Below are 13,718 nucleotides of genomic sequence, written 5' to 3'. Positions count from 1 at the left end.
CCTTTCTCCCTCCCCCCCCCCCCCCCCCCACTGTCTATGTATGAATTTTCATGATATATTCAATTTTTCAAACTTTTTGTTTGTGTTTCTGTACCTCTTGCTAACTCTTCCCTTCCTAATGTCTTCCTACACCTTTTAATTTTAGATACAATAGGACGGTTTTCCCTGTAGGCAGTCCTCCAGGTACAGGAAGAATTGATCTCTGTATTCTAAAGTGCACAGGCAGTAGCAGTCCTCCCAGTATTCTTGGTGCAGGGTTTTCCACTGCAGCCTCAAATTCAATTGACCCTCCTCCCATCCTCTACAAAGATAACATTGATTAATAGACTTGTGATCTTTGGTATGGAGCATGAGAAAGTTTGCACAGAACCTGAATCAGGAAACAGTGTGCAGTCATTCACGGAAGTATTTCCAAGTCAGATATTTTTCATCCCCTCCATTTCTTTCTGATCAGAATTAACTCAAAGATAGATTTAATTCCTTATCTTTTCCCCCATCCCTTCTCTGGTTTTCTGGAGTGCTGGGCATAGAGGCAGTAAATTCATCTCACAACGTTCAGGTATTTTGTAGGTACTACTTCAAAAAACAAACTCCAGAATATCTACTGTATTTCAGCTCAGAACCAACCTGATCTGAGGAACCTACTCCAAAGCCCATTGAATTTAAAATAAACATTTCTGTGATGTCACAGAACTTCGGATGTCAGTAGTTTCATTTGTTCCTTCTCTTCCAGTATCTGCCTACACTGTTAGTCTGGTGCCCCCTCCTTCAGTGTCATCATGCTGGTTAAATACTTTTGTGCAGACCACCAGTAGCACAGAGAGAGGCAATTTGTTGAAGCTCATGGCAGTGAGACCTATAAAGTCAGTATTTTCCAGTATATAAATGCTCCTGCCTGTGTCAGACGTCCTGAATTCAGTTGGGTGGGTGTAGGAAGGATGAGGATGGTAACATCTGACACTGATTGTTAGACATGGCAGGATTTGCTCATTTTGTTGTAGGCTGTAGGCATCTTCTGACTTCTGTGCTGCTGTTTTACAGCGGGAATCTGTTACGTGCCAGAGCACGTCAGGATACTGAAGGCAGATATTACATTCCATATGCAAAGATCATTTTAAAAACATTGGTACCTTGACAATTCTTAATTGTAATGCATGGTAAGAAATCTGAAGTCCACAATTTACAATTTTGCCTGCCTAAATCCACAATTATTTCACACTGGATTTGCTTTCAAATGTATCTGCAGCTTGCACTGACCTGCACCTGGTCTTAGTCTGTGTTAAAAATAGGTCTGCTCAGTTTAGGAGCTTGTATATAAATTCAGGCTCTTTTCTTGCTTAAATGCCTGCTTTTACAAGGAATGTTCTTGTTACAAGGTTGTGTAAAGGAAAATTAGTTGCATGCAACAGTAAAAATAAATATCATTCCACGTTCCTTTTCACCACATCAAAGTGTTAAAATAACCCATTTGGAAAAGGTCAGGCTACGATCTTCAGTTAAACAAAGTATGCTGTGATGTTCACTGTGTTTTGTTGGAACGAGAATGGCAGACCAGGAATCAGAAACTGCAAAGAACAAAACGAAACAAATCAAAACCAAACAAACAAAAACCCCACAATTAACAAGGGGATGTAAACTCCAAACTAATTAGCATGTAACCTCCTTCTAATTATTCTTTGTGAATTATAATATTACTGTTCCAAAGTATTTTATTTTATATTTTGTGAATGTTGCCATCTTCTGACATATTGAATTCCTTTCGCAAAGGCTTTCTTGTCCCAAGCCATATTCTAGCTCTAAGCTCCCCCCAAAAAAAGATTTCCTCAGTCAGAACACTGCTATATTATTTCATTATACGTAGTACAAACATCAGTCAAGAATAACATTTAGATCTTCACTTGGGGAATAGCAGTTTTTCTAGCTTAGGGCTACCATGACATTGCTAACAATGTTTTAAAGCAGTGAGTGTAAAGTTTTCTTATGTGATATGTGAATTTGCTTTATTTAATGATATCTATCTGTGGGTAATTATTTTCTAAAAGTCTGCGCAATTTTAATTTCAGTCTAAGTTTGCCTTTTGCATTTGATAGCACTAGATAACTTAATTTCAAAGAAAGCTTTGCTTAACATTAGCCATCTCCACAAGAGTATTTTTCTTTTTACATAAGTGTACTTTTGCTCTAGGAGATAGGAAAGCTACATTCATTAATTCAGATTTCCCAGTAGATGGTGCTCTAAGTACATTTCAATATGTTCATAAATTTACGTCTGAATTATTTGAAGACATTACATGTTCATTAATTTACAGTTTTCACGAGTTCATCAATATTGATGATATGGAGATGTAGAGTTCTATGTAAAATTAAAAAGAAAAAAGTGGTTTTACTAGACAAAAGTTCTGAAACTCGTTGGCTCAACGTTTCCCCCAGTATGCCTATAGTTGTAGTGCATCATGTAAGTATTAATGGTTTGGGTCACATGGGACACAATGTGTTACAGTGGGCTTCCTGACATACTGCTAGGAAAGATGGATGGTACTTCTTGAAAACTACCATCACCCAGTAAAACTTGTGGCAAACTGCCTTCTGCATGGGCCTCTTCTGCTGCTTCTTTTTTCTCTTCTGATACAATGCTTTTTTGTTTTAAACTTGCTTGCAGCTGATGCATGATGATGCTAAATGCCAGTAACTACTGCGCTCCACTCCCGTAAGGAAACTTAATTTGAATATCTACCTAGATGGTAAATATACCATGTATTATATACAATCACACACACTCAGAAATTCACTCAGACATTCCAAACTGGAATCCGCAGAGATAGGCTATTAGACATCTTTATATTCACCTGACACTTTGCTCAAATGTATCTTTATATAGAATATAGTGAAGTACTATTGAAAAATTATCATTATGACAACAATTTCCTCATAAAGTGTTCTCTGTGTTCAATTCTTTATACAAGATGTAGGACAATGTTACAGATACGGAACTGCCCAGGAGAATTTCAAGTTTGCAGCATCTATTATATTCAATGACATCAGTGCTGCAGTTGTTTATATTTTATACGAACTACTTAATAAAATGGCAGCAGTATTTCAATCTTTCCTCATTTAAAATGATAGAAATACTTACTGCTGAAACACAGTATGGAGCAAAAAAAAAACAAATCCAAAACAAATAAAACAATTCTTAATCAAAATTTCAAATAAAAACGTTTCTATTCTGAGAAAGTGAAGCTGGACTTAAAAATCTCTCAACTGTTTTAACCTACAGTTGACTCTGAGTGCCTTATTGGCACCAAAGCATGCTATTCAATCTATGTGGGAAAAAAACATTTTTTAACCTTTAGGTTAAAGTGGGTACACAATTCAATAACAGTGTTAACTAACTTGAAGATATCCTGGTTTTTACATCAGTGACAAAACTGGCTTAAATAGATATTTTCATATTCATACACAGTACATTTAAAGTGTGCCCTAACCTGAAAGACTGGTATTTGCAGCAGAACCCCAATGCATGTGATTATTAATTGATACTTTTATTTTAATTTGTCAATTATGGTAAATTACTTCATGCAGACATTTATATCAGTCTCTGAATATACCTTTATCAGGTAGCAATGGCAATGACAGCTCCGATAGTAGCAGATCTTCTCACATGAGATAATGTTAATAGTATAGTTGCTAGTGATGTTCTGTTACTTACTTACACAAAAATGTTTTTTCTGTTTGCTCGCCTATGACAAGCAATTTGTATGCCATTAATTTTTAATTTAAAAAGTCCTTGTTGATTAACAAACAATTCTGAATTATTTTAGTTCTTGAAATTTACCAGAAAAGAGTAAGTTGTTTGTACCTGTATATGACTACTGTATGCAGTTCACATCCTGACCCATTCCAAGGAAGGAGATGTATCCACACAACCATACTGACTTCATCGGTTCCAGGGCACAGGGAAGGTCACACATGAATCAAATTGCAATGCTGCTACCTGTGAGAAATCATAAATCATGACCTGTGCTTCTCCATCTCTACAAATAATGAGATATTTAAATTGCAATATTTAATTTTTGATTTATTTTATAGTTCTAGAGCATTTTTGGCTTCAGATTTCTGAGATTTCTGGAATCATTGTGATACGTACTTATTTTTTAAATACAAAAATAAATTTTCATTTCAAATTCTCTTGGCTGTGCTGGCAGACCTCTTCTACGTGCTCAGCTACGTCAGCAGAAAAATGCTGTCTTTGCTTATGCGATTCAGGAATGTGGTGCAGCTCTAGCCAAAAAATTCCTTCTGTCAGCATGTCTTGAATCTGTACTGGGGCTTCTGCCAGCCACACTAGTCTGGGCATAGCTGCACAGGCAAATAAAGACAAGCCTTCAGAGCCATGCTGTGGATCTCAGTTGATAGAGCTCAATTTAACCTTTGAATGCCCCAACAATGTTCAGCGATTCCAACATAAACTTAAACCTAAAGTCCTGCCTTGTGGCCAAAATTGAAGAGTTTTGCCCGGAGATGTACCAAAGCTTCCCTACAAGATTTGTTTTGCACAAGTGAAACACTGGGATTACAGAAGCTGCCCATTTCTGCTTATGCCAAAGTCCAGCTGATTTTACAGCACAATGACACAGATTTAGAGCTGGCTGTCTCACAGCTTCTGATGGCTCTCAGAATTCCCATTTGGATGAATGCTTTTTATCTTAACTTCTATTTCTGCCTTGTCCGACATGGGAATAATGCATTTAGTTAACAACTGTTCTGTACCTCCACCAATGATGCGTCTATCAGGTATCGTGCTTTATCTCACCTTAAGCCACATGCCAGCTCCTAGCAAAGCAGCACTGTGCTGGTATGTTTGCATCTTTCCCTGATTGAATGCTGAGAAAGTGCTGCCAAAATACAGTGGGCAAATGAGAGCAAAAGAAATAGAGCCAAAAGAGAAAGAATTAGACACGAAGGGTACGGCTGTATGGAACTGTGGAAGCTCAGTCTAACATTTCCCATTCATATTTCAAATATATTTTTTTCAGGATCTGTTTGAGGCAGAACTGAGATTTAGCAAAAACCTCATTCTATCTCACTAGTTTGAATTTAAAGAACTCTCAGGGTGGTATATGATTTTCTTTTTCTTTATGCAAAGTGAGTGAAAATCATCACCTAAGCTATGTTTAGTGAAGCCTACAGCAGAAGCACACTCCTAGTCACTTCAGGTGAGTGCAAAGAAGTAGCTAACAAAGAGCATAGTGTCGTTCAGTTTGGTTGGTAATTCTCAGAGCTGTGTTCTGAACAGAACAGATAGGAGAGCAATTGGAATTATCACAGCTATAGAAAGAGCCTTACTCAGAATATCTTTTGAATTAAAGGAATAATTATCTACATGTTTGCACAGCTCTTCTCCTTTCTATGTATTTGGTATTTTAAAACTAAGGATTAGAATAAAGTATTTGTAATTGAATTGAATTGTGCAGACAGACATTATTTCAAACTGAAGTAAAACTAATATTAAAAACACACAGTGCTACGATAAAATGAAAAAAAGAAAAAAGAAAAAAGCAGAGTAAAGATTCTAACTCTTCTTTTTTTTCAAAATCATTTTGAATGGACCTCCTATTTTTCAGAAGGAAAAGGCAGAGCAGGGGAGAAATGTTGGAATGTCAAAATACTACTTTACACATCTCCAGCGCTTTCCATTCAAACATCTCTAGTGCTTTACAAGCTTAAAATGATTAACTTTATGCTCAGTAAGCAGTTCTGCCCATAAAAATAGGTAGGTCTTTACAGGATTAGGGCCTCAATTTGTCCTTAGAGTGATGAGCAGAGAATATCACTTACTGCTTTAACAGACAAGCTATATAAATAACAGATACTGTGATTTGCCCAAAGATCTGTCAAAATGAAAAGTTGTAATGGATTAACCTGGAATAAAACAAGTGTTTGCATTTGCAGCACACTACAAGAGAAGAATGTAGAGTAGGAAAAAAATCCAAATACTGATAGAGAAAAAAAACATAATTAAACATTCCTTTTGATTAAAAATGAATTATTTTAAAGTGCTTAAAATATCATTCTTTAAAATAAAATGAAAGTCACTGAAAATTACCAGTTAGAATTGAAATAATAATTCTTAGTATGTCAACATGAAATGTCAACTTTTCTTTGTACATTACATAACAATTTTTGCATCATAAAAATGTTCTTCAATAGCAAACACTTTCTAATATCTGTACAATGAAGGGTTGAATGGGGCTTTTGAGACATTCCTTGTCATGGTAAAACTATCTTTTTGGAAGCAAGGCTCTGTGGAGGCAGCTGAGTCTGGAGGCAGGAGGCTGAGCTTGGCTTTGCAACGTGTAGTGGTCTCTAATTAGCAGCTCTTAGAAGGAAGACACAATTTCTCATGCTGTGGTGAAAACTCACTTTGATTTGTAAAAAGACAGATTAGTGCTACAAGGACCTGCAGCCCTTTGTTTTGATGGAAGAAATAGCACACAGTTTAAACATGCTTTTCTTTTACTATAGAACTCCAGATAGAGCCCAAAAAGAGAAACGTTTCACAGAAATGTGACCTTCCTGTACATAAAAGGATGTGTTAGGAAGTCTGGTAAAACTCATGATGTTGGGCAAATAAATATCCCATGCAGCCTTAACTTAACACGTCTCTAATTATCAAAAGTAGTACTTGTGAGAGGGCACTCACACCACTGGCATGTCCCCATCACTCATCGGAAGCACACAGGTAGCACTGACTCCATGCTGTGCCCAAAGTCAGGGCCCTGGCTTGCTGTATGTGGGAGCAGCGTGCTGGTCTGACACACGCGTGGAGCGGCACGCAAGCTGCAACTGTCTGTGATCAGCAGCCAGGCCTTACAGCACAAACACTGGGGGACACAGACATGCTGAGCCTGCATGACAGTGGAGATGGCCACTTTGGGCATGGCTTCCAGAGGATCACATCCATTTTCCCTTTTCCAGCTGCAGTGGATATGGGTATCCACCCATATCCTTTCTCCTTGCTGGCCCAGCACCATCTTGAAAAGTCCCAGCACCCTGAAAAGTATACTCACAGTATACTCACTTTCATTAAAAAATGAAAAAAAAAGATATTTTCTACAGCTGATTTTTTTTTAGCTGTAAGTATTTTTAGGACTGCAGAAAAACTTTTGACCATATAACTTTGTGTTGCATTTAGACAAGAGTAGAGAGAACACATGCTTCTTTTCCAAATAATTCATTTGTAATAATGAATAATCAATATATAATAGTATTTTATAATATTTATTTATAGTAATAATTTTTAATTAAAAGGGACAGCCTATTTTGGTATTGCAAAATCCGTCAATAGAGCAAGTGAAGATGAACTCGTTTCAGAAATTTGAAAGCCTCCAGCTTGAGTTTTTAAGAATATTTGTAAACAGATGCCTCTGGGGATTTTCAAGACAATCTGCAGGTCACCTTGCATCCATTGATTTCTTTGGAAGCAGGCACCAGATTGTTTGAAAAGTCTCATTAAACTTCTTCTCTAGATTTGAAATCCTAAAATCTATTTTGTAGTGACAAGAACCAAGCTTCCAATTCACTAAGTGTAGTTAATATTAATGCGATGCTTCTCTAGGTTTTAATAAATTATACTGTGAGACATAAAATAAAAATAAATAAGTTTTAACTAAATGAATAAAAATGCATAAATAAATAAAAAAGTTTTACCAGTTGCATAATTTTAATTCTCAATTTTTGCAATATAAGTATACATTCAGCTTGCTACAAATTCAAATAAAAAATCTCTCACCTACTAAAATTGAAAATGTACTTTATCATTTTCTAATGCAAGTAAGTTTCCACCATAGAGTGTGGTGTTAAATCTTCTGCTTAAAAAACTTATGTGACCAGTACTTAGTAAGAAATACCCAGCTGGAATAAAGGTCATGTGCAGTTGAGAATGTATGTGTCTGACTGATTATGCACACCAGCAAGAGCAAACATTTTTAGAATAACAATGAAAGGCACAAATGCAAAACAAGATTAAAAGCAGTTGTACAAATCAAGAATCCATGATTCAGATCTGTGAATTATATCACTATGATTTACATGTCAATCCATCATGCTTACAGCATTTTTCCCAATGAAATTAAGCTCAAGACCTGGACACCATATTGTTGCATTGAGCTGCAAAGATACCTTTCTAATCTCCCTGATTCTATTTTACTCATTAATAAAAAGAAAATAAAAACTTATGCCTTTTTTGGGGAGGTACTGTGCAAATGTAGATGATACTATACAAAATGGTAATTGAAATGGTGAAGGAGCAAAGGGTTTTAATAAGATGACAATTCAAGACACATGCACATGTCCCTGTGTGAATGTTGATTGCAATGAAGAAACTTAAGAGTGAATTTTAAGTGCCTGTAGAAAAATGCACTGAATATTAAGAGTAAACTAAGAAATGCACAGGCCAAGGGACAGAGCTCTCTCAGAAACGCATAAAGAAAGAACCAATATATTCCTTTCTGGATTTGGGACAAAGAAGCTCTCAGTCCCTGATGTCAGTGCCCAGCAGGTTAGGGAATAGGCTGTGGGGAGCACAGGCATTGTGGCACTTCAAAAGCACCAAGAACTGTGAAAAGTTGAAAATGCAGTTTGCAACAGATTTGGATCTGAAGGGTGTAAAAAGAAATAGTGAGCACAGCTGGATATGAACTTTGATGTTTCATTATATGACATTTAAGAAGATGTAGGGCTTTCAGAAGAAGTTGTCAGAGGGGTAACTCCGGGGCAGGGAGAGGGCCAAATTGTTCTTTCTGCTTTACAGCCCAAGGCTGCTGGCAAATTGCTCTGGTAAAGGCCGATCCAAAGGAGCCTGATAGAGATTTCTGCATGGATGCTCACAGTTTCTGGGACTCACCCATCCTCAGGTGTCTAAACAAAATGGACCACAAAGATAAAGGAAGCCACAACGGCCTCTCAGATGCATGGAAACCGACTCTGAGGTATTACCCTTTCACTGAGCCCCATGACAGATGGACATTTTCAAGTTTAAGAGTGAATTATATAAGAATGAAATAAGGAAACACATGATCCTTTTTACCAACCTTTAGTTTAGGATGAAAAAAGTATCCTTTCTTGTTTTCAGGAACACTGAAATTGTGCTTTTGAACTTAATTTTCTTTCAAATTGAACTCACAATTGCAGAACACACAGTGCATTGTTATGCTACTTGGAGAAGAGGAAAGTACAATGACAAGATGACTGAAGAAAAGAAGGGTGTATGTTGGCCCTTTTCATACTGATGATGACCCTAGCAGCTTTAAATACAAAAAGGTGCTGCTGGAAAAAAAAAAAAAAAAAAAATGGTTTCTACTTGTTATGAAAACTTTTCAGTCAAAACTTTTGTAGAAGAGTGCATGAAAGGGACAGAAGAACACAATGGGGGAGCTGGGACTTACTCATGAATACTCAAAAATGGAAGAAAAATAGTCATTTCCACAACGAGCTGTTATCTTGCTAATGAGAGCTGAGGAGAAAGGCACCTTACATTTTCCTAGAGAAGTTCTGTAGCTAAGACTGTCTACTCATGCCAGGATATGGAATGCTTACTTCATGTGAGAACAACTCCTCTGTGAAAAAGACAGACCTTAGAAGTAAGTAGGAAATTACACTGAGCAGCCATGCACTGCTGCTGGCATCTCAGCTCTCCCAGTTGGTTGGCTATGGAATCCTCCCAGTGTGGAACACTGAGTGGAAGAAGAGAAGGGGCTGTTCCTTTAGCTCCCAGTGTCTCTTCAGAGACTCAGACAGTAACTAGCTGTTTAAATGTCAGAGAGGATTTTCTTGACTGGCCCAGTCAGTCAAACCAGTCTCTCCTCCATACATTTTCTCCCACCTCTTACAAATTATCACAATTCTCACTGCTAATGAAGCATCTCTGGTGAAGAAAACAGCTGTGAAAACATAAGTACTGAAGTTTTTACAGTACTCAGTTAAAAAAATTTAGCTTCTTTAATTTTTTCTTTAAACAAACCCACAAACACAACAATCTATCATTTTAATGGATTCCAGCTGAAGAAACTATACAATGCTGAGATATACTCTGCCTAAGATAAGGCTGTCTTCTCACTTTCCATCATTTTACTATCTGCTCAACTGGTTGGCAGTTTATGATGCTGACAGTTTAATCCTAATTTCTAAATCAGTGTCAACAGCTATTTCTTTCTCTGGAAATGATACAGAAAGACCATAAATGATGTAGAGCACTATGCCAAACAAGCCCTTTTCTTTTGGCACATCAAGAAAAGAAGAAAAAAAAAAAAAAAAAAGAGAGGAAGAAAATATCTCCACAGCCACTCCTTTGTAGGAACCAGCAAACCAAGCACAATGTGAGAGATATTTTCCCAGCTAGCGTGGGTAGTTGTGACTGTCAGAAAATGTGACCAAATTACATTTGATCTCTCTGCTGGTTGAAGTTACAGATAGAAGTGCTTTAAAATTGAACTGGCCAAGTCAAGAAATCCCACTCGATGAATGATTCTGCACTTTTCTCAAATCAAGATACATCACCAGTACAGGAGAGACAAGGGGTAACGACTTTAATCTGAAATCAAATTAAACCTACCTTTAGTAAGGGAGGAAGAATGATACAGAACATGTAGCAGTTCTTACATGTAAATGTAAAAATGAAAAATGTTTGTCAGTACAAATGTTATCACTGCACTTTTATTTGAAAAGCAGTTGTTAGTGTTTCCAGGATTTTAACAGCCCCCAGGAATTCATAAATTCACTAACCTAAGCAATGAGTCTGGATCACATTTATACACAGAATGATCTGTTTGCTGTGGTTGTGTGGGGCTGTACTGTGATGCTGACATGAGGCTAAATCATAGAATTATAGAATGGCCTAGGTTGAAAAGGACCACATGTATGAATGAGATGGCTTAATTTATGCTGCTGCACAAATGCAGCTTGGGAAGTAAAGTCTCATCTCCTCTTTCACTTTTTGTTACAAGTGGCTATGCCCTGTAACAGTCTACTCCACTGGCCTGCTGGACTGAATCCCTCTCGTCTTCTTTTCTTTTTTTTTTTTTAAATATATATTTTTGAACAGGAATACATTTTACTAGGGCACCAAAGCAAAAACAAACTGCATTTTTTTTTTTCCTGAAGTAAGTTTGAAAGTACGAAGTTTTTTATTATGGGCTTTTTTTTCCTGTTCTAATGAGATACTTAGGGACACGAATTATTCAGCTGTCAAAACATTCATGCCATGGCTACAGGCAATGACTGTATGGCAGACCCAAAGCAACAGCTCTTGGCACATGCTTGTAGTCACTCCACCTGTATTACTGTCTGACAGCATGAAAAACATTAATTCAGAATGAGTCTTGTGAAGCTTATTAAGAATAGATTGCTTCTGAATTCTTCTGAAAAGAAATGCTGTTGATTATCTATCTAGGAAGTTCTCTGTAAAAAGCATCTTTGTCCCCTTCCACACCTTCTTCTCATGTAGCCTGTGCCACCCTGTGCTGAACTCTGCTATAGGAAAGTGCACAATATCCTCAGCTCCCACTGGAACCAGGGCAACCCCTTTCAACATATAGCACATCCTCAGCATCTCACAGGACATGGTCTTCAGGCTCCAGCTCACAAACACATGGGCTTAACTTAAGCATGTGAGTAGTCCTATTAATGTTGAAGTACTTAAAGTTAACCATGTATGTAATTGCTTGCAGGGCTGGTTCCTTAATTAGCTACACTCATCCTTTAATCCTCCCTATCTTTTAACCTCTGTAGTGTTACATGACTCGATTTCTTTAATCAGATAATGAACATTAGATAAATTGTTACTTACCGCTTCTGTTTCAAGACTTGAACCAAAAAATTAAATCTCCGCATAGCTCCTAAACACGACAAAACCTAAAATACAGTGAGAGAAGAAGTTTGCAAATTTTGAAGAACATCCTAACTTTCATTTTGTTAAATAAATGACTTCTCAGACTTCCTGAAATCATGCATGGATTTCCTGATGGCATTTTTATTTAAGTTTAAAAGTTACACATTCTTTGTTAAAAATAATAATAATTATATAGTCAAAGCAGCAGCCAATCAAAACTGAAATTCATCAGTGCAAACATAGCAGAATGGTCAAGTTCTAGAAATACAAAACAGCACAGCAAAAGAAGGAAAAGGAAAAGAAACATGAAGAGGTAAAGGGAAAGGTAAAACAAAAAGGAGGAGGAAGAGGAAAAAGAAGAAGAAAAGAAAAAAGAACACTGACAAAAGTAGTTTGGAAAATGCCATTTTCCAATTGAAGTTTTTCACTGGAAGTGTGTGTGAGCTGCAGCTGGTTGTGCTGCCTGCTTTCTACCAATGTCTCCTTACCAAGCATAAAGCTGCCGAGAGGGCAGGAAGAACTTTGGCGCAGTCCGGCTCACCGATTTCCCTACTCCCTTGACCTATTTTTTCCCCAATCTTTAATTTTTTTCTTTCTCTTAGTTCGGCACATTAACATTCCTCCAAAATTTAATTATGCTCCCTCACGATTCCCCAGAGCCCTCTACTTGAGCTTACTTTCTCCATTTGCTTTAATTCTAAGTAACGAGCACCTATACTGTACTTTGCAGGAGGCCAACCCCCTGTAGTTTCCTTTACTCCCTCCATATGCTGCAAGCTGTCCCTTTTGGAGAGTTGCCCTGTAGCTTGACTGGGGGCCTATTCTTTCTCAGATGATTTCCCTATAAGGTTCATTGCTATTGAGAGCAGGACTACTGACAGCATACATTTTGAATCCAGCCATGAAAATTGCTTCGTGATAATCTTTACCAAATGCTGCATTACATGGTACAACATTTGCTACTGGGCTGGGGATTCTTCTCTCCATTTGTAAATCTGCTTTTATGACCATATTATTTTGAACACTTCATTTCATGCCTAGTACTGAAAAAGGAATAAAATATCACAGTAAAGCATTAGATGCTTACCTAAAAAGGGGATGCTAGCCTATCCAATTTTCTTAGAGTATTGCTCACTTAATATAGCGAATAAGCCTGAGGTCCAACAAGATTCCTTCATAATGCATACTGAACTGTATCACTTTCTTCCTCAAGCCGGTTTGCCATAGAGCCAGATGTATCCTACCCATCTTCTCATTACTATGATCAAACTTCTCTCTGCTGATCAGAATTTAATCCTGTTAAATCGCTAGCCTTGCAGTACATGTCTATCACACACACGCGTGCTTGCCACAGCAGATTACTGTAACTGCCTTTTTTTTTGGAACACACTCTCCAGGCTCCCCTGGGCTAATCCTTACAGCCCTGCTGCACAGCCACAGGGAACTTGGGCAGCACAGCCCTCTTGCAGGGCAAAGCAGTGTCCAAAGGGTGTGTGGGTCCCTCTGACCTGAGCTCCAGGTGGGGAAAGACGGAGCAAGCAGCACAGACCTGCCTTCCACCCAACCCAGCTGCTCACTGCTCAGCTGCAGCTGGGAGCAGTCAGCACCACTGGTCCGTGCAGGCTTCAATATACCCAGACGCAGTACAGTCTTCTCAATTTTACTGACATTTTTGATTATTTGCCCTAAGACAGTAATAGAGCGATAAAGGTCTTGACTACGGGAGAAGCACTCCAAGTCATTTAGCAATTTGTAGCTGCCAATGTTTCAACTAGTTTGGATCACTAGAGGGTGCAGATTAGCCTCTTCAGTCTCAAAGTGGACGTTTGTATTGT

The 13,718-nt window shown here is 37.7% G+C and overlaps 1 protein-coding gene across 5 annotated transcripts in view; it reads right to left on the bottom strand.

Moving 5' to 3' along the window:
* The window catches only part of CWC22 (CWC22 spliceosome associated protein homolog), a 190,123-nt gene that overhangs the window by 43,337 nt on the left and 133,068 nt on the right, over positions 1–13,718 (bottom strand). For 4 of the 5 annotated variants that reach the window (XM_042821974.1, XM_042821975.1, XM_042821976.1 and 1 more), the window contains 2 exons: positions 11,842–11,906; positions 3,856–3,990 (listed from right to left, as the gene is read on the bottom strand). The gene's annotated coding sequence lies outside the window, so the exon portion shown is untranslated. The remainder of the gene's footprint in view (positions 1–3,855; positions 3,991–11,841; positions 11,907–13,718) is intronic. The other variant, XM_042821978.1, reaches the window with a different exon arrangement.

This window comes from Centrocercus urophasianus, unplaced genomic scaffold, assembly GCF_019232065.1.
Source record: "Centrocercus urophasianus isolate 14NV4802_14NV808 unplaced genomic scaffold, USGS_Curo_1.0 seq_20, whole genome shotgun sequence".
NCBI classification, from domain to species: domain Eukaryota; kingdom Metazoa; phylum Chordata; class Aves; order Galliformes; family Phasianidae; genus Centrocercus; species Centrocercus urophasianus.
Note: the sequence above shows the minus strand (reverse complement) of the source record. Positions and strands in the feature narration are given on the sequence as shown.